Here is a 19,237-nt window from a genome sequence, read left to right as displayed (position 1 = left end):
CTCCCAATGCCAGAGTTCTCCTCACATTCCACAAGTCTCCAATGCCAAGGCCAAGAGGGGAACAGTGTGCACACTCCCAGCTTTCCTTGGCCCGTCAGTCAGCCGGTCATTGCCAGGCGAACATTGTGCTGGCTCTCTCGCCTCCTCCAGGCTGAGGGCACGGGATGTCTCCACACCTGGGATCCTGGTAGCAGCCTGGAGGGAAGGGCAGTCCGCCCGTGTCTTGCCACTTCCCTGAGGCTCTGAGTTTCTGATTCTCCAGGTTGGGGCCAGATCTAGGGTCCCGTTTCAGCTTAGTCGTGTGATTGTATTTTAGATTTCGAGGTATTCACTGAAACATAGAGGCAAGTTCTTGACTGAGGAAGGAGGGTAGCCTGTCCCTCTGCCGTTCATATGTGCCGCTCACACCCAGGTCGCCCATCGTGTGGGCTAGCCCTCTCCAAACATGCAAACTCCTGCCAACGTGCTGTACTTTCCTCTAGGGAGGCCACGTCTTTCCCAGATGATCCATCTGACCCAGATAGGGAAACAGAAGCAAGGGAAGGAGGCCGTGCTGCTTCCTTGAGGGCTGGCCCAGCTGGCTGCAGGCAAACTCTTGGAGAGGGCCTTGGCCCTGGGTCTGGGAGTCAGCAGGGACTGAGTCATGAAACCCGGCTACTAACCTGGATTTGAGAAGATAAATCGATGGTGACTAAACCTGGCCTTATTCATATGCGTGGCATTAATGTCTTTGCATATTTTCAGTAGACTGTCCTCTCCCCCGCCATTTCTTTCCTTAGACAAAAAGCCAAAGATCCTTGTAAACTATGTGATGGCCAACTACTAAAAGTTACACTAACGTGAAGGTGCGGTTTTTGTGTTTGGTGCAGAAGCGGTCATGGAAGCAAACAGACAGCAAAAACCACGTTGGACGCGCCAGTAAGATCTGTGTCTTTAGTCATCCCGCCCGCCTGAGTTCCAGGGTCCATTCCAATTTTGTAGCTACCCTCCCCACTGAGCTCATTCTGGAGCCCTGGGCTTCCCTTCCCTCCGGGTCTCAGGCTCTTTCTGTAAAACACTCTGTGGCTGGACTGCAATAGACATGCAAACTCTTGCATCCTGATGTTCTAAGAATTTCTGACTTCTCTTACAGTGAGGCCTATGCATACATACACTGTACACAATTTTTGAACCAAAAATGAGGACGTGTCGGAAGAAGGAGGTATTTTTTCCATAATTATTTACATGAAAGGGCTTATACAGTCATATAGCGATTACAAATGTAAACAGTAACCTTCGCTGGAGATAATTAAGTGACATTAAAAGGCAACACTCCGCAAAGATTTATGTATCCATGTGGTCGATATTGGAATATTAGACAGTGAAAACTTCCTGGAAAATGGGTTTGTGTTCTGTCCACGTGTCCAAGGTGGTATGCCATTGCACCAAATTTCTCCCAGAAGCACAGTCAGACCATGGAGGGAGGCCCAGGACATCCATGAGGACATGTGGACTTTGAGATATTAGGACCTGTCCTGCTAGGGTGCCATAACTCAGGACACCTGGGAACCGGTCATGGGGCACTCTTCCCATGTGGGTTGTTTGACCAAAAATAATTTTCTGAAGCTCAGGCACTCACCGACACTCCGGCCGTGCCCTGGAATTGTTTTAGGTGTTTCCAAAATCCCAGTCCGCCCTCCGAGGCGGAAAGCGCGCTGCCTTTGCCAACATCCAAATGATGTGCCTCAGGCGCAGAGAGCTTCCGGATGGCCCTCCTCGCTGTGAGCAACAGGCTCATCAGAGCTTCTCATCAGAGAAGGGGGGCATCTCCAAAGGTATCTGTCAGGAGCCAAAGACACCCATGTGGAAGTCCCAGGACGTCTGTTTTATAAGTGTTGCATCACAGCCCCACCTTGCCCCCGCCCTGGTGTGGCTCCCTTGGGAAGTTGCCAGGACAGAGGCCATCTGGCAGGAACTGGGCCAGGGCCTTCTGGAGCCCAGAAGGTAAGTCGGTAACCGCACAGTACATTGCAGAGAAAAGGTGGCCTCCGTCCAGATGTTAAGAGCAGGCGTTCACTCGACTGGCAAATTGATTTTAGAAATGTTTATTTTAAAAAAAGTTTTTTAAGTAGGCTCCATGCGCAGCATGGGGCTTGAACTCATGACCCTGAGATCAAGAGTCGGACACTTAACCGACTGAAACTGGCCGAGTGATTTTAGCAATGCTTTGCTCCCCACAGCCTGCCTTTTGAGTGGCCTGGAGACAGAGAGCCCCAGTACCTGTGCCCTGAGCCAGCGCAGATGTGCACAGGCCTCCCTAACACGGGGACTGACAGCAGAACAGAAGGTTTATCTAAAAGCTTCCCTTCTTTTATCTAAAATTCTTTGCTGGTGGCCTTTGGTCCAGTGGGTAAAGTCCGACCGCCTTAGCCTGGCTCCGGGGATCCTCTGGGGTCTGCCCTGCTCACCTTCCCAGTCCCATCTCCTGCACTCCAGCCCTCCTAACCCTGCCACGGACCCTGCCTGCCTGTCATCACAGCATGCATCCCACAGTATGGGCAACTTGGTCTTGTCCCCCCCCCCCCCCCCGCCCCGTCTCTTCCTACTCCCTTTGAAGTCAGGGCCACAATTATCTTCATACGTCCGGTTTCTAGCCAAGTACCCGGCACAGAAAAGTCACTCCGTATTGTTAGGCTGGAAGGAGGGGTGCCCTGAGAAATCTGTGACTTGTGGCCACGTGACTGATACGCTCATGGGAAATTCTCCCCGTGTGCTCTCTAAAGTCAGAGGGAGAAAAGATTCTGAATATTCTTCCTTTGGTCATTCATTCATTCATTCATTCATTCAGTGCGTGTTTACATCGAGTGTCTCCTGCATGCAGTTGATGTACTGGGTGAGGGAGAAGCCTCTGGCTGCAGCTCTGGGCTGGCTGGGGTCTTGGGGACCGGTGGGGAACTACCAAGGGCCTGTTCCACCCACCGCGTCTTCTGTCTGATTTTCTCCTGGGCTCCTGCTGACTGCCTCTGACCCCACCTGTCACGGCACGTCTGCTGGGTTTTGCCACCGCCCCACCTCTGCGACGCCCCAGAGCCCGCAAGAGTTCTCCCTCTTGTGGCAGGGAACAGCATGTGGGGGGCCCTTGCCCAAGGTAGGCCTTCTGGAAAGTGTGCGCTCTGCCTGGAGGCTGTGTGAGCTCCACATCCCTGCCAAGTCAGGCCCCAGACTGGAGGGCCAACAATATCACGCTGGACCGAGCCCCGGGGGCCCCGGGCGTAAGGCAGCCCATTTTTGGGCTCATCAGGAGAGGCTGCCGGAGCACCTGAAGGGGCTGCGTGTTTCCCCCCTTCAAGCAACCTGGGAGCCCTCATTCGAGGCCAGGCCCCCCCCTGCTGCCAAGGAGGAGATGAGCCAAGGAGCTCGCAGTCCAGAGGGAAGGTCACATCCCAGGCTGGTGCTATGCATCTCTGGTCACCAGGCTAGTAGCCGCACGAGGCACCACCATGGGCACCCAAGGACAAAGACATGAGCTGGCTCTGGGTATTAGGGACAGAGGAGCCTGGGCTCGGAAAGGCTCGTCCAGGGCTGGACTGAGCTGGGGAGGGGCCAAGGGCACCCTGGGTAAGATCGTGTAGAGAGGCAGCCATCCATGTTCCATGTGCCCAGCTTCACTTGGGGAGAGAACCTCGGGCTCTGATAAGGCTCACTCTGGGGACAGCCTCTGACCCCCACCCCCCCACCCAGGGCCACTCCTCACTCCTTTGTTGTGCAGATAGTTCAGCACCGGCCTCAATCTGCAGTTCCCATCAGCCCAACCAAACCCTGGCTGACATCAGGACCCAGTGATCTAGGAGGGGGGAGGGCAGGAGGGCAGGCTAGCCGCCCACGTGCAGGCATTAAGCCTTCCCCTTTGGCACACCAGGCCCTGCGTCTTTCGGGGTCCCAACAGGCAGTTCAGTGGGGTGAATTTAACACGGGAGCTAGTTACAGAGACGACAGAATATCTACGGGCTGTAGAAACAGCAGCACCCGTAGGGCTGGGCATCAAAGGGAGGAAGGGCCCCCAGCGGAGCTGTGGCCACCTGGGGGGCCGTCCGGTGGGAAATGGAACCCCAGAGGGGCATGACCAGAGGGGAAGCAGCCAACGCTGGAGACATTGCTCGAAGCAGAGAGATGAGAGGAGAAGGATCCAGCTGCTTCCGCCCTCCACTCTCTCACTGGGGCCTCCCAACTGGAGCTGGCCGGTGATTTTTCAGGGCTCAGCCCACATCCCTATCCACCTGCAAAACAGAGCCAGGCCCCCGCCGGGTGAGAGGGTGTGAGATCAAGCAGGCTGATGACAGGCACACCTCCCTCTCCAAAGGCCTGTCAAAATCTTCCTCCTGCTGGCCCGGAGGACGTTTCCTAAGAAGAGTTCCAGTAAAGCACAGGGTCACGTTTCCCATTGGCCTGAGCAACAGAGAAAAGTAATCGTCTCACCTACCAAGAATTCTCCAGGAAAGGAGGCTGCAGTCTCATTCCCTCAGAAACTCACGAACAGCACTGAAGACCAGGTTCTGTCGGTCTGTCTCACTTCCGTGCCCGGGGTGTGGGCCCAGCTTCCCTCAGGGCTCCAGCGGCTGCCCTGGCTCTAGAAATCAGACGCAGATAAAGCAAAGGCTCATGGGAAAGCAATGCTCCTCTCATCTGCTGCCTCTCCCCGGGCGCACCTGAAAACGCTCTCTGGGTTGGGGCCGCCTAAAGGACCCGGGTCTGGAGGAGGCTGGAAGGCCCCGGAAGGGCCCAGCTGGGAGCCGAGCCTGGAAGAGTCAGAACCAACTGGACAAGAAAAAAAGAGAAGTGGCACAGAGCGGATTTTACCCAGGCAGCTGTTCCAACGTGGCAGAACCACCTTTCAAGACGTGAAGCGGAATCTGGGCTTCCCGGTGGCTTATTTTCCGCCCACGGAACGTGACGGAGGCCGGGCAGCTTCTATCTGGCGAGCTGGGATGCTGGCCTTTGGAGCCCTAGGTCACCTTGTAAGATGGGAGGCTTCCCCGAGGCCACCATGCTGCGGGAACCCCAGGCCAGCTGAAGAGTCCCCACGCAGGTGTTCTGCTCACAGCCAAGCTGAGCTCCCGGCGCGCGGAAAGCTAACGCCAACACCTACAGTCCAGCCCCGAGCCAGGGAGTCACTCGGCCACCAAAACTTCCCCGTTGAGGACCCCAGACATCACGAAGCAGAAGCAAACCCATCTCCACCGCCCATGACCCATCGAATCTGCAGGTGTAATAAATGGTTGTTTTAGCCCGCTAAAGTTTGGGATACTGTGTTACCTAGCCAGATTAAACTAAAAAAAGCAGCTATAATATTCTTTTTTTTTTTTTCAATCTTTTAACATTTTTTTGAGAGACAGCGACAGATCATGAACAGGGAAGGGGCAGAGAGAGAAAATCCGAGGCAGGCTCCCATCTTGGAGCTGTCAACACAGACGCGGGGCTTGAACCCACGAACCTCGAGATCATGACCTGAGCCCAAGGCGGATGCTTCACTGATTGAGCCACCCAGGCGCCCCATCAGCTATAATATTCTTACCAAAAAAGTTCTGAGCAGGGCCTGCATACCCTGGCCAGCAGCACTCTCCGGAAGAGCCCAGCTGTGGGATTAAATACGTCATAACACAGGGGTCAGAGAGTGAGCTCTGGAGACAGAGTGCATTGGGTCTGAATCCCAGCCCTCCCTGGCAAGATAGTTCATCTCCCTGAATCTCAGTTTTTTTCTTCTCTAAATGGGGAAAATAATAGAAGGCACCCCTTGGGGTTGCCACGGAGGTTAAGTGAGATAATTTACACGCAGCACCGATCTATTGTATATGACGCCTGAAACGGAAAACTTCGACACCCCCCCCATACAACAAAATTGTTTTCCGTTTATCACTTCTGTAAAAAACCACCAGTAATTATTATTTTCTTGATTTGTTCTTTAGGTTTAAAACAAAAAAATACATATTAAATGTTTTAATTAAGTTTATTTTTTTTATTTTTATCTTTAAACATTTTATTTTCTATTTTATTTTTATTTTATTTTTTATTTTTTGAGAGAGACAGAGAAAGCGTGAGTGGGGGAGGGGCAGAGAGCGAGGGAGAGAGACAATCCCAAGCAGGCTCCACGGTGCCAGCACCAGAGCTCGACGCGGGGCTTGAACTCATGAAACCGTGAGATCGCCACCTGAGCTGAAACTGAGAGTTGGATACTTAGCTGACTGAGCCACCCAGGCACCCCCCCTCCCCCCTCCACACAAATAGTTTTAAAAGAAGAAACTTCAGTTCTACAGATATTATTCAAATTAAGCATCTCATGTGTGAACTAAAATTGTTACCTACCAAATGCAAATGTTTTATCTTGCAGTTAGCATTTCCATGGCTTAAACTTTCCACGTCGGAACTACGTAGGGGATGACAGCATTGAAATCAGTGGAGCTCTGTCCCTTTGCATTCACACACTTGTGATATTGTTGGTTTCAAATCTGTCATGAGAGCTGGAGACATGAATTTTTCCCCGGCCGAACTCAAAGGCAGGGTGGCAACTGGCTGGGACTTAGAGCGTCCAAAGCAGAAAAGTCCCTGGCGGTCGGGGACCAGTTGGTTAGCCTACCGAAGGGCTGCAAACCATAAGGAACAGAACAAACACATGTAGCCGAGTCTGTGCGAATCAGGAACCAGCTGGAGAACTAAGAATTTTCTGAAATAATCTGGGTGCAGAAGAGGATGCTGTGAACGGGCAAGCAGTGACATCATGGAGTTTCACGTACTCGTTGTTAAAATTCAATCATAACCGCAAGCAATCGTTTAGAACAAAGGATTTTTTTCGGGGAGGAGTATTTCATCTGGGACATTGTATAGAGTTGATGGGCTGGGTGATAATGACAAGCAGAGCAGCTTCCGGTTGGTTTTATTATCGTTTTCAAATCACCTGCAGAGACAATGCAGGTCCTTACTGCCTGTACCTGGGGCAGTCGCTGGGTCGTCCCGCCTGTCTCAAACCACAGTGCCTGGTGAGCAGAAATGTTAGGTCTCATTACAGCTAGCCCTGGGCTCTCAGGGAAGTCTTTCCACCTCTGTTATTTTGTAGGGTTGTCGGACATAGGAATTTGCGTGGTTGTTGGTTACAGGATTATTCCATAAATTACAAGGTGCCTCGCTCAGCCCTGACATTTGGGAGGGGCTCAACAACAAACAGGTGAAAACTCTCCTATCTGCCTCCGTATCTACCCCGTTCCCTCTTCTGGAATGCCTTACCCTTAGATCTTGGCTGATTGAAACTTGCCTCTTCTCAAATGGGTGAAGCCCTCAGTCGCTACATTCCTGCAGATCTGTTTGCTCCTGCCGTCTCCTGGGTCTCTCGGCCACATCTGGTCTCGTCTGGTGTCCGCTTCTTGGACAAGGTAGAGTATCAGCATTCAGGTGGGTGTGCTGTCCTGTCACCCCATGAAATCGCATGCTCCTTGGACAATGAGGCCACGTGTTCCCTTTGCTGCGTCCATTTAGCAACCAAACGCCCTAATAAGGTCCTCATTCCCAATGTTTGGGGTCCCATTCCATACAGATTCTTGGTGCTGAGTTTAGGATAGACATGCGGTCCCAGGTGACATGTAAGTTGGGTGTAAATCCTGGTTTGCCTGAGACAGTTGTTCCCATGTGATGAGTGATAGCGTCCCCTTCACTCTCAGCGGGTCCTGGTTTGGCTGAGAAGTCTCATCGTCTCCTCCCTCCAGGTGGCCTCGTCGCCTTGTCTCCCAGCCCCCTCTGTTGGCACAATTTCCTCTTTCACCGTCTCTCTCCAGAAGGCACCTGCATGGACCTCGGGGCCGGGCTATATACCCATCTCTGCAATTTGGGGACACCTGTTGCCAGTGTCCTTTCTGATGAGTCTGAGCCAATGGCCTGGGCACTGTTACTCGGCTTTCAACCCACAGCAGCACTTCGAGGGTGAAAGCAAGACACAAGCAGGAGGAGGGGAGATGCCACCGGCTGCTGAGACCTTCTGAACTGATTCAGGCTGCGGGTGTGACAGAGGCCGTCTCACATAGCGAGAAGTACAAACCGGTTACCACCCTTACTGAATGCAATCTCTCAATAACTGTGAGAAGCTTGCAACGTGTTATCCCCTTTCGTCTAGTGAACCCACTTGTAGGACTCCATCTATCCACGGATACACTCTAAAAAGCAGATGAAGTTTTATTCACAAAGGTATTCATGGAAATGTCATTTATAATACCCAACACTGGAAACGCTTCAAAGATCCAACATAAACGGAACGGTGATAAAATTAGGCTGTAGCCATAGGACAAAAAAGTGCTCAAGCTTTACTTTACAATTATATTTACACACGTTTTCTAACGATTTGGAGAAAAGTGCTGTGTTTATAAAGTGAGAACAGATCTACAAAATTGTGTGTCCAGGATGAATTTTTTTTTCATTTTGTATCGTGGTAAAGAATATACAGGGGCGCCTGGGTGGCGCAGTCGGTTAAGCGTCCGACTTCAGCCAGGTCACGATCTCGCGGTCCGTGAGTTCGAGCCCCGCGTCGGGCTCTGGGCTGATGGCTCGGAGCCTGGAGCCTGCTTCCGATTCTGTGTCTCCCTCTCTCTCTGCCCCTCCCCCGTTCATGCTCTGTCTCTCTCTGTCCCAAAAATAAATAAACGTTGAAAAAAAAAAAAGAATATACATCACAAGGCCCACCATTCTAACCATTTTTAAGTGGACAATCCAGTGGCTTTACGCATAGTCGCAAGGTTGTGCGACCATCGCTGTTCTCCATTTCCAGAACTTTTTCACCGTCCCAAATAAAACAGCCATTTTATGTAAATACATGTGAATAGACAGGATCTTTATTCTTTTTTTTTATGTTGTTCTGTGTAATCAAACTTTTAGTCAATAAGCGAATTACCTTGTTGATTTAAAACATATTTAAAATGCTGTCTACTAGGAGCGACACCATTTTTATCTTCAAAATAACATTATTAAGGGCTGCCTACAATGCTTGGAATGATTTTTGGATACTTGCTACGGTGAAATTGATCGAGAGTAAAGAAGCGTAAGTTCAGATCTCCTCCGTCATCCTTAGGACATGTGCACGTATTTGAGTACGGTTGCCTGTTTACTTTGCGTCTTCCCCGCCAGACTGAGCCTGGAGAGCGGGCTTGCGGCTCGTATGCTGTATTCCCAGCATGGTGAGCAGGGTCTAGTTTTAGTAAATGTCTATTGAAAGGAGGATACTGGAAACTTTATGTCCATTTTAGGTACGGAAGTGAGGCTCTTTAGCCTGACGTGGGGCTCGATCCCGTGAACCAAGAGATCCCGATCTGAGCGGAAAACCAGTAAGATGCTTAAATGACTGAGACACCCAGGCGCCCGTTTTTGGTTTTGTTTTTTTTTCTTTTTAAATCAAAAGTCCTATACTCTGTGACTCTCCATAGTTCAGCGGACCCATTCATTGTACAAATATTCACTGAGCACGTTGTGCAGCAGACCCTATTCTAGACACTTGGATGCTATAAATCTGGGTTCAGGTCTCGAACTTCCAGCTGACTTTGATCCCTTAAAAGATCATAGAGATGTTCGCTGTTTTCTCTTTTCTGACTGTCCTCAGGATGTTCCAAGTTATCTCGCACCAGGTTGTACCAGAGAGGCAGCTACCCCCTCCTGCTCCACGGTCTCCAGAGCGCCCCGAGCCTTCCACAGTCTTGGAATAAATCCACCCTCGGGCTCAGGCAATGGATACCTGACCCAAACCTGCCGGGCCAGATTCCCTCTGCCTGGAGCACTGACGCATGTCCCGTGCACCAGAGCAATAAGGCCCTGAGTCTGGTCGGCGAGGATCAACTGGGGGACGCACTCAAGTCCACATGCGCAGAAGAACGACCTCGTGGCTGAGAAGTCAGGGTGAAGGGAACATGGGAGGGGAACTGGGACCACCCGGCCTGGCATGTGGCCACTCCCAGCCCCATCAGGGCAGAACTGCCTCCTCCGGGTTTCATGTGACTTCCCCGAATTCTTAGAATAAACCTCCCCTGCTTCGTCAAGGTCAGCTTGGCTCCTTGACAGCCACCGTGCCCTAGAAATAAACAGGAACATTCTCTTGGAAGAACACGATATGACTTAATACCGATCTCTTCATGGTTACATTTCTAGGCCCGAAGAGACACACCAAGTGCGAAATAAGAGACTGCCTGTAATTCGTTCGTGTCCCAGAGTGTCCTCCCTATGTGAGGTCTGCACTAGAACTTGTTCTGTGCAGAACCGCTTTGGCACTGTGATGTACCTGGCAAATTTCTCCCGCTAGGATGGCATCCCTGTCCTCAGGTCCAGATTTTCTAACCACATCTAGACCTCCAGACTCTCTCACATGCTCGTGGGGTTCAGGTCCTTCTGATTGGTTCCCTGGGTCTGTGTGATCTGCTCTCCGCATCCACTCCCGCCAACGATGCCCACTTTCTAGGCCTGTACCGTTGATGGCGCAGTGATGGAAGTGTTCTGTGGTTCTGCTGTCCGGGAGGGCGGCCGCTTGTCACCTGTGGCTCTTGAAACGTGGCTGGAGTGACTGAGAAATGAAATTTATAAGTGTATTTCATTTTAGTTAGCTTACGCTCTTAAACGGCCATGCCCGGCTGGCGGCTGCCATGTTGGACCCTGACGCTCCAGACGAAAGCTATAAATGGTGATTTGAGATGGACAAATAGCAACAGAGCCAACGGCATTTGCATTTGGAAGACCACCCGAACCTACCAGGCCCATGACCCCCTTTCATCCTGTCTCTCCAGGAACTGTGTTCTCAGGATGGGACTCTGGCCTAGGACAGGATATTCCTTGGAAAGTCTGTCAACTCAGCACTTCAGAAGCAAGTGGGAACGGCTCCCCAAGCCACAAGCTGGGCATCCTCCTCTCTGGCCTTCCTTTGGAAGAAAGCACCCCTGTGACTCTCCGGTGAGGTGTCATACATTGCCGGAGCCTGAGAGCCACCCCATGACATAATTTTAACTTTAAAACCACTTTTTTCGTGCTGATGGACAAAGGCAATTCTTCCTGCTTATAAAACCAAACCCCTCATTACACTAAATTGACTCTCATCTAACCATTACTTTTGTGAAACACACACTGGCCTGGATGAAGGATCCGGAAGGATGCTGGGTTGCAGATTTGAAGCACAGGGGAAGTGTATGTGTCACCGTCACACCTTTGTGAAGTCACACATGGACAACTCCCAGTGACATCACCGAATGACGCTCACAGGGCAGCCCTGTGGCCCGCTGACTGCGCGGGGAGATGGCTCTTCCGGCTTAATTGCACGTGTGCGCTTGGGCCTGGGGAGGGAGCATTACAGCACCCTGACCCGCACCCTGCCGAGTTAGGGTTAGCCAAGTTGCCTCCCTGTTCCCAGCCTCACTCTTCCGGTCTATCAAATGGGAGCGGGGGATGACTGGCCGACGAGCCCCAAGGTCTTTAGAATGCTGACTTTCTCCAGGTCTAGAGTGAAGGAGAGGGAGGAAAAAGATCCGCCCGGGGAAGTGAGTGGCCAAATTGAGCAGGAGCGCCAGCCTTTTGTGCACACAAGTACTTTCCGCCCTTTGCAAACGCCAGCTTCCCGACCCACCTTCACGGAGAAGTAAACCAGCAAACATAGATTAGGTGAACGGAACGCCCACAACCTTAGCCGGAGAAGAAGGTTGTGAGGCAGACAAGCTTGGGTTCTGCGACCAGACTCGCCACTGAATAGTTGTGTGACCTTGGGCAAGTCACAGATTCTCTGTGCCTCTGCTTCCTTGCGTCTAAAGTGAGGATAACAAGATCTATCGTACAGGCTTATCCCTCTTCGCTTCCTTAATCTCTGCCTTTCATTCACAGACGACGACTGATAACGTGAGCATCAGCCATAGTTGATGTTTGGGTGCTGAGACCACGCCAGTGTTTCTGTATCGAAATAATTCTGCAGTTCGGAGCCTTCTGACTGCTCAGCCCCTCCCTGGGGACCTTCCCTTCCCCCCACCTTCCCTCCATGATTCAGCAAAGAAGGAGCCGATGCCTGTCCCTCCTGACTCTGCTGTCCTCTGATTGCTCACTGTCTGTGTCATACCGGTTGTCCATTTTTTTTTTTTAATTAAGAAGACTTTATTGTTCAGAACGGTTTTAGGTTTACAGAAAAATCGAGCCTAAAATACAGAGTTCTCATATACCTGCCCCTCTCCCTCTGTCATTAGCATCTTGCGCGGATGAGGTATGTTTGTTATAACTGATGAATCCGTATCGAACAATCACTACGTTATCGTTAACTCAAGTCCATTGTCTACATTAGGGCTCACTTCTTACGTTGAGCGGCTGTTAACTATTTTTAATGTCGCCCTCAGTGTTAACACTGGGCAAAGCTTCGTGGGCAGATGCATGCCAGACGCTCACTCTTATGGGTGCTTTCCACACATCCTCATTGACTCCCCGTGTTTTATTTTTTTTTAATTTTTAAAAAAAAAAATTTTTTTTTCAACGTTTATTTATTTTTGGGACAGAGAGAGACAGAGCATGAATGGGGGAGGGGCAGAGAGAGAGGGAGACACAGAGTCGGAAACAGGCTCCAGGCTCTGAGCTGTCAGCACAGAGCCCGACGCGGGGCTCAAACTCACGGACCGCGAGATCGTGACCTGGCTGAAGTCGGACGTTTAACCGACTGCGCCACCCAGGCGCCCCATCCCCATGTTTTATTTTAATCAAAAAGAGAAGAGGGGTGCCTGGGTGGCTCAGTCAGTTAAGCATCTGACTTCGGCTCAGGTCATGATCTTGCAGTCCGTGAATTCGAGCCCCGTGTGGGCCTCTGTGCTGACAGCTCAGAGCCTGGAGCCTGCTTTGGATTCTGTCTTTCTCTCTCTCTGCCCCCATTCTGCTCACACTCTCTTCTCTCCCTCTCTGTCTCTCTCTCAAAAATAAAACTAATAAGAACGTTAAAAAAAGGGAAGATAAAAATGTTCTTTGTTTGACAAGTCTGCTGGCATAAAATGGAGTGTCTTAGTTGAACATTAGAATTATCTGGGGAGCTTTCAAAATACGCCAATGCCCAGACCCCAACCTCGACTATTAAAGCGGAAAGTTTTGAGGGGAGCGGTGCCCAAACATGACTCTTAAAGCCCTGAGGTGATCCTAATGTGCGGCCAAGGACAAGGATTACTGCTTCCCAGCCCTGCCCTTCAGATGGAGGCCTGAAGTCCCTCAGGGGCACTGGGGCCTTGGTAGAAATTCAGACTCTCAGGCCCCCACCCTGGACCTAGTGAATAGTGAATCACAACCTGTGGGTTTTTTTTTTTCATTTTTTTATGTTTATTTATTTTTGAGACAGAGAGACGGAGCATGAGCGGGGGAGGGGCAAAGAGAGAGGGAGACACAGAATCGGAAGCAGGCTCCAGGCTCCGAGCCATCAGCACAGACCCCGATGCAGGGCTCAAACCTACAAAGCATGAAGTCGTGACCTGAGCCAAAGTCAGACGCTTGACCAACTGAGCCACCCAGGCGCCCCTCAGAACCTGTGTTTTAACAAGACCCAGGTGATCTGTGGGCACACAGATGTTGGAGAGGCAAAGATCTCGAGGAGGATTCTTGGCCTTTTGGAAGATAGGCTCCCGTGTGAATATGATGAGTGAGGTCATGTGACCCTTCCTACAAATCAGGACCTTCCCACCCCTCGTAACCCACCCATAGGATGGGTAATGAGCCTCTGCTTTAGGTCTACCTGTTTGAACGCTTAAAAATTGTCCAAGGTCTACACGAAAAAATTACACGTGCTATGATATCATCTCTGTATGCAGCTACATGTATACTTGCACAGAAAGAGCATATTTTTGAATTTAAAAAAAATTATGAGAAGCTTGTCTTACTTTTATTTTACTTGACTCATCTTTTTTAAAAATGTTTATTTTTGGGAGAGAGAGAGAGAGAGAGAGACAGAGAGAGTGAGCTGGGGAGCGGCAGAGAGAGAGGGAGACACAAAATCCAAAGCAGGCTCCAGGCTCCCAGCTGTTAGCACAGAGCCCCAAGCGGGACTCGAACCCACGAGTCGTGAGATCATGACCTGAGCTAAAGTCGGACGCTTAACCGAGTGAACCCCCCACCCCCCGCCGAGGTGTCCCTGACTCATCTTTTTGAGTTCACCTTGTTTAGATGGAGAGGGACAACATTCAGCAGCAGAGGATCTAAGCATTTGCATGCTTATTAATTTTGTCATCAAGAAAACAGTAAGACCCCGGAAGAGCCTGCACCCTGAAGCCATCTGGCTGCACCCTCTGTTTACTCAGTTACTTGACATTTACCTAGTGCTTCCAGTTCATAAAATGCTTTCATGGGCTGGGGCACCAGAGAGCTCAGTTGGTTAAGCGTCGGACTTCTGCTCGGGTCGCCATCTCATGGCTCGTGGGTTCGAGCCCTCTGTTGGGCTCTGTGCTGCCAGCTCAGAGCCTGGAGCCTGCTTCGGAGTCTGTGTCTCCCCCTCTCTCTGTCCCTCCCCTGCTCTTGGGCTCTTTCTCCCTCAACAATAAATAAACATTAAAGGAAACAGTTGCTCTCGTGGGCTTGATCTTCTTTAACCCTTGTCCCAGCTCAGCGAGGCAAGAGCCCGGTTTGAGATAAGGAAACAAAAGCTCAGGGAAGTCCCGTAGCAGGACGTGAATCCGGGCCTCCTGGTCTCGGTAACTGCCAACAGACGTGCTTCCTTAGATCTGCGGCTGAAGCACACCGTGGAGGCCCGGTAAATATGCATGGGGCTGAATTCAGGGTAGGGGAAGCTGCTCTCCGGTTCCCCAATCCTGAGTTTGGGAAGGTTCTTGCGATGAATGGTAGTAGCAGAAATGACCAGGCACCAAGGCATCTTTGGCCTCCGGTGACCCCCACCTTTATCCACCCCGTCAATGAACGCGGGCCAGCTTTCAGATCTGGCCGCAGTCTGCCGGGATGGGCTGTCAAAAGGCTTCATTGCACCTGCCCGCCCCACCAGCCCCGCTTGGGGCCAAGGGTGAGAGTCAGTCTAGGGGCTGAGGGCCCGTGAGAGGGTGGGTGCAGAGAGAGAGAGAGAGAATCCCAAGCCCGCTCTGCACTGTCAGCGCCGAGCCCGACTCAGGGCTTGAACCCGCAAACCGTGAGATCGTGACCTGAGCTGAAGTCAGACGCTGAACCGACTGAGCCACCCAGGCGCCCCACAGCCCCCTCTCCTAAGGTCCCGAAGTGAGGGTCCTGCACAGGAGGGAAAAACAGTAGACAGGCCGCCCGCAGGCTGCAAAGGGCACCACCTGTCCTCGGACGTGGGCCCCATTTCCTCCTAACCTACATCAACGGCACATCTCCTTGGCGGTGATCGCCTGGCCATTCCTATCCGTGGAGGAACATCACACTTCTGTACTGAGGGCCTCTGCGCATCTAACGGGAAGGACACCTCTTTGAGGGGAGGACAGGGTCCACTGCTGCGCCCTCGGCACCTTGCTAAGCGTCCCCTCACATGTGATGGAGAAACGAGTCCTGCGTGATGACGGGGGCAGGGGCGTCCCTGGAATGGTGCAAAGCCTCTGCTTCAGAAGTGCTGCCATCTAGCAGGGGAGGTAAGCTGTGCACAACCCAGGGTGGAAAGGACAAGGACAGAGGGCCCTGGGCTTTGGCCCCAGCAGCAAGCACGGAGAACAGCTTCACGAAGGAGAGGAAGTCCCTCGAGAGCAGCAATAAGTAACACGCCTTATCAGGTGCCACGATATTCCCATTCACCTGGCCGGGGCCCGGGCCTGCTTACCAGCCGGGGAAATGCCCAGCGGGGCGGGGAAGTCGGGCCGGCAGAGCCTTGGGGTCAGGCTTTCTGCTGAGGGGACACAGCCGTCGCAGGGAGGCAGGGCTTTGGATCAGCTGATCATCGACCTGACAATATCTAAGAGACCTTTCTGTGATGCTCTAAGCCTTCCTTCTTTTCCGCCACTGGTGAGAATGAGGCCACGTGAGCAATTGGAGGTGTGTGTGTGTGTGTGTGTGTGTGTGCACGTGAGCAGGGAAGAAAATCCGGTCCAGACATAGTGACCATTCCGGTTCAAGGGTTTGTTGTTGTTGTTGTTGTTGTTGTTGTTTAAAGACGTCTGGTAAAGTACACCTAACAACATTTACCATCTTAGGGTTACAAGTCGATAGCATTCAGTACATTCGCAGTGTTGCACTACCAACACCACTATTTTCCAGAACTTTCTCATCTGCCCTACAGGAAACCTGACAACCACTAGGCAGCCTGGCGGACGTAATGAGAATTACCTGTGACAAGAGACAGGAGAGTCCCGGGCTCATGGCTACAAACCTCTCCCAGCCAACCGCAGCCACCCCTCCGGCTCACCAGTCAGTGGATGCAAAATGGCTTAGACCCCGGGAAGGGGCAGCCTGGGCCAGGTTAGGCCGGAGGGGGCTCTGAGCCTGCCACCCCCCTCCCAGGTGTCCTGGTCCCTCAGTTCTAAACCACACACCCCCCTCGCCCGCCGTCTCTGCTCCTAGGAACATGAGTCCTAGAGACTCAAGCCCGGAGAACTCAGTATGTGTTACCATCATAACCCCAGGGTGGAGGGGTTCCAGATGATCTTAATTTTTCCTGTCATATTTCTCTGGAGCTTTTAGCGTCCAGCTGACCAAGACCTTGAGTGTGACCGGGGAAGACTGTCTCATGACCAATTAAGATTCAACAGGTGAGCCTAAAAGAACAAAGAGGGGCCCACAGGTGAAGGAGAGAGAGAAAGGTAGGGGCTGGTATTGTAGAACTCGTTTAAACCTTAGATGTTGTTGTATAAAGGCTCTTTTTTTTTTCTTTTAGTTTTCTTAATGTTTATTAATTTTTGAGAGAGAGAGACAGGGACAGAGTGCAAGTGGGGGAGGGGCAGAGAGAGAGGGAGACTCAGAAGCCAAAGCAGGATCCAAGCTCTGAGCTGTCAGCACGGAGCCCGACGCGGGGCTCGAACCCACAAACCGGGAGATCATGACCTGAGCTGAAGTCGGACGCTCAACCGACTGAGCCACCCAGGTGCCCCAGTAGTTTTTATTTTTAAAGAGCTAATCCAGTAGGAAACCGTGTTAGGTTTTCTCAGATCTGCCACCCTTGAGAGAAGCCTGAATGTTCGGGCCGTGGCACTGTACCCGGGCGCCTGCCGCTGGCCGAGTGGCACTGGGGAGGGGCTCCTGGTTTCCCAAGGCTCTGCTTGTGGCTGGGACACGGTCAGGGCAGAAGGGATCCCGGGGCGTCAGGGCCTGAAGGCCTGGAGCTCACTGAGTCCGACCTTCCACCTCAGGGAGGAGGGCCTGAGTCTCCGGATCCGGAAGTGGGAAAATCAGCCCCCACCGTGGGTGAGAGGCAGGGCTGGGTGACCCTCAGCCGGTCCAAAGTGGTCACGGGGGACTGCGGGGAGCGGCTATTGTGACCGCTGCTGGGTATGGCAGAGACCTGGGTATGGGTGAGGTATGCCGGGCCCTCAAGAGTCTGAGCCGGGATGTTGGCAAAGCCAACAAGGAAAAGAACGGGTGGCAATGGCGTGAGTCAGGCAGCTCCACGACGGTGGAAAGTCGGCAGTGACCAGGCAAGAAGAGGAGGGGACAGGGGACATTGGTGAGCACCTGCTCTATGCCAGGCCGGGTGCCGTGGGCTTTTGTATTCATTTACTCATTTAATCCTTGCAGCGGCTCCTTCTCCTGATGAGGAAACCGAGATGTGCCAGGGTTGGGACTTGCCCAAGATTAACCGTAAGTGAATACAGAACCGGAATTCAAATCTAGGCTTGTCCAACTTCAGCAGTCGCGTTGGAGGACAGTGAAGTATCCTGAGCCGTTCTCAGTGTCTCGTGCCCGAGGGAAGGAGTTTTGTGGCCGTGGCGAGGGGCCATTGAGTCAGGAAGACAATAGGAGCCTTCTGCTGGGCACCCTCTGGAAAGGGTCTCCGGAGGAACCGTGGCCTTGGTGAAATCTTGCGTCTAGCCGGTCCTTCCCTATTAATCCCCGCATCCAAGAAGAGAAGCCGCCAGCTTGACCTGGCTGACAACAACACAGAAGCTCTTCACCCGCCTACGGAGTCCGTTGTAGGGTCGACAGCTTTCCCTGCGACACAGCTGGACATCGGCCGTCAGCTGGTTGAGTGACAACGTCATCCGTCTTTGAGCCAGAACCCGGCTGGCATTCCGGTCCTCCTGCGTGACCTTGGCTCTCCCATTTCACCATCTGAGCCTCGGCTGTCCTCATCCGTGAAGTGGGGGGTGACCACATCACGCATCGGATCGCCGTAAGATACAGAGGAGTTGGCACGGACGGGGAGGATCGTGCCCGGGACACGGCGTGCGCTTGGTTGGGTCCAATCGTGAGGGAAATGTGAGTCTCCTGGCAGAGATAATTTTGTGGCAGGAGGGTTCCGATCGGGGAAGGGGGTTAGCCGGCCGTGCCCAGTACCGAAGATAGGCCAGTACCCAGGGGCGACACATGAGTCAGCCTCAATGATTCCCCATAACGCCTGTAAGGCGAACAACATGTATTTAACGCGGGCATGGCAATCGCTTGAGGTCCCCCCCATCAATCACGCCCTGGGGCCCAGGGAGACCAGCGGGGCAGCCTCCAGTGGGCCAAGTAAGGCCTGAGACAGCCGTTTTGTGGTCTTGCTCAGACTTAGCTACTAAATGCTTTGGGGCCTTCGGCAAATTACTTAACTTCTCAGTGTCTCAGCTCTCCTTATCTAAAATGGGGATAATAATACTTACCTACCTCACGGGGCTTGTTGCAAGAATTAATTAAAGTTTATGAAGGGCTTTGAGATTCCCGGATAAAAGGCCCTACAAAAGTACAAAGTATTATTATCGTAATCTAGTAGACTATAAAAGATAATTTTGCAGGAAAAGGCAAAATTTTAATTTCCATACAAGCAGAAACAAAGGCAGATATAGTCACAGAAAGTAAAAAAAAAAAAAAAAAAAAAAAAAAGCCTAGAAGATAATTTGTATAATTTTTAAAAATTATAACACGTCTGCTCCCTGCCAATAATCGATGCGGCACGATAATTACGGATTTCAGTCAGAGGCCAGCAAATAATGACAGGAAGTGTCTCTGATGCGTGTGCTGGGCCTTGGGTTGGGGATTCTCTCCTGGCATCCCACGACAACCCCACGAGGTGAATCGCATCACCCTAGTTTGACACGTTGGCGAGAACTCCAGGACAAACTCCAGAACCCTCTCCTGGCCTTGGCCACTGCTCCTGAGGCTT

The 19,237-nt window shown here is 51.9% G+C and overlaps 1 long non-coding RNA gene across 1 annotated transcript; it reads left to right on the top strand.

Moving 5' to 3' along the window:
* The first annotated feature begins 14,473 nt into the window (after positions 1-14,473).
* On the top strand, positions 14,474-18,957 carry LOC111559881. The gene is made up of 2 exons (XR_002741337.2): positions 14,474-16,691; positions 17,674-18,957. It is a non-coding gene; the product is annotated as an uncharacterized LOC111559881 (long non-coding RNA).
* The last annotated feature ends 280 nt before the right edge of the window (positions 18,958-19,237 follow it).

Source organism: Felis catus, chromosome A3 (assembly GCF_018350175.1).
Source record: "Felis catus isolate Fca126 chromosome A3, F.catus_Fca126_mat1.0, whole genome shotgun sequence".
In the NCBI taxonomy this organism is placed as follows: Eukaryota; Metazoa; Chordata; class Mammalia; order Carnivora; family Felidae; genus Felis; species Felis catus.
The sequence above is the reverse complement of the archived record's forward strand: the minus strand, read 5'-3'. Positions and strand labels throughout refer to the sequence as shown.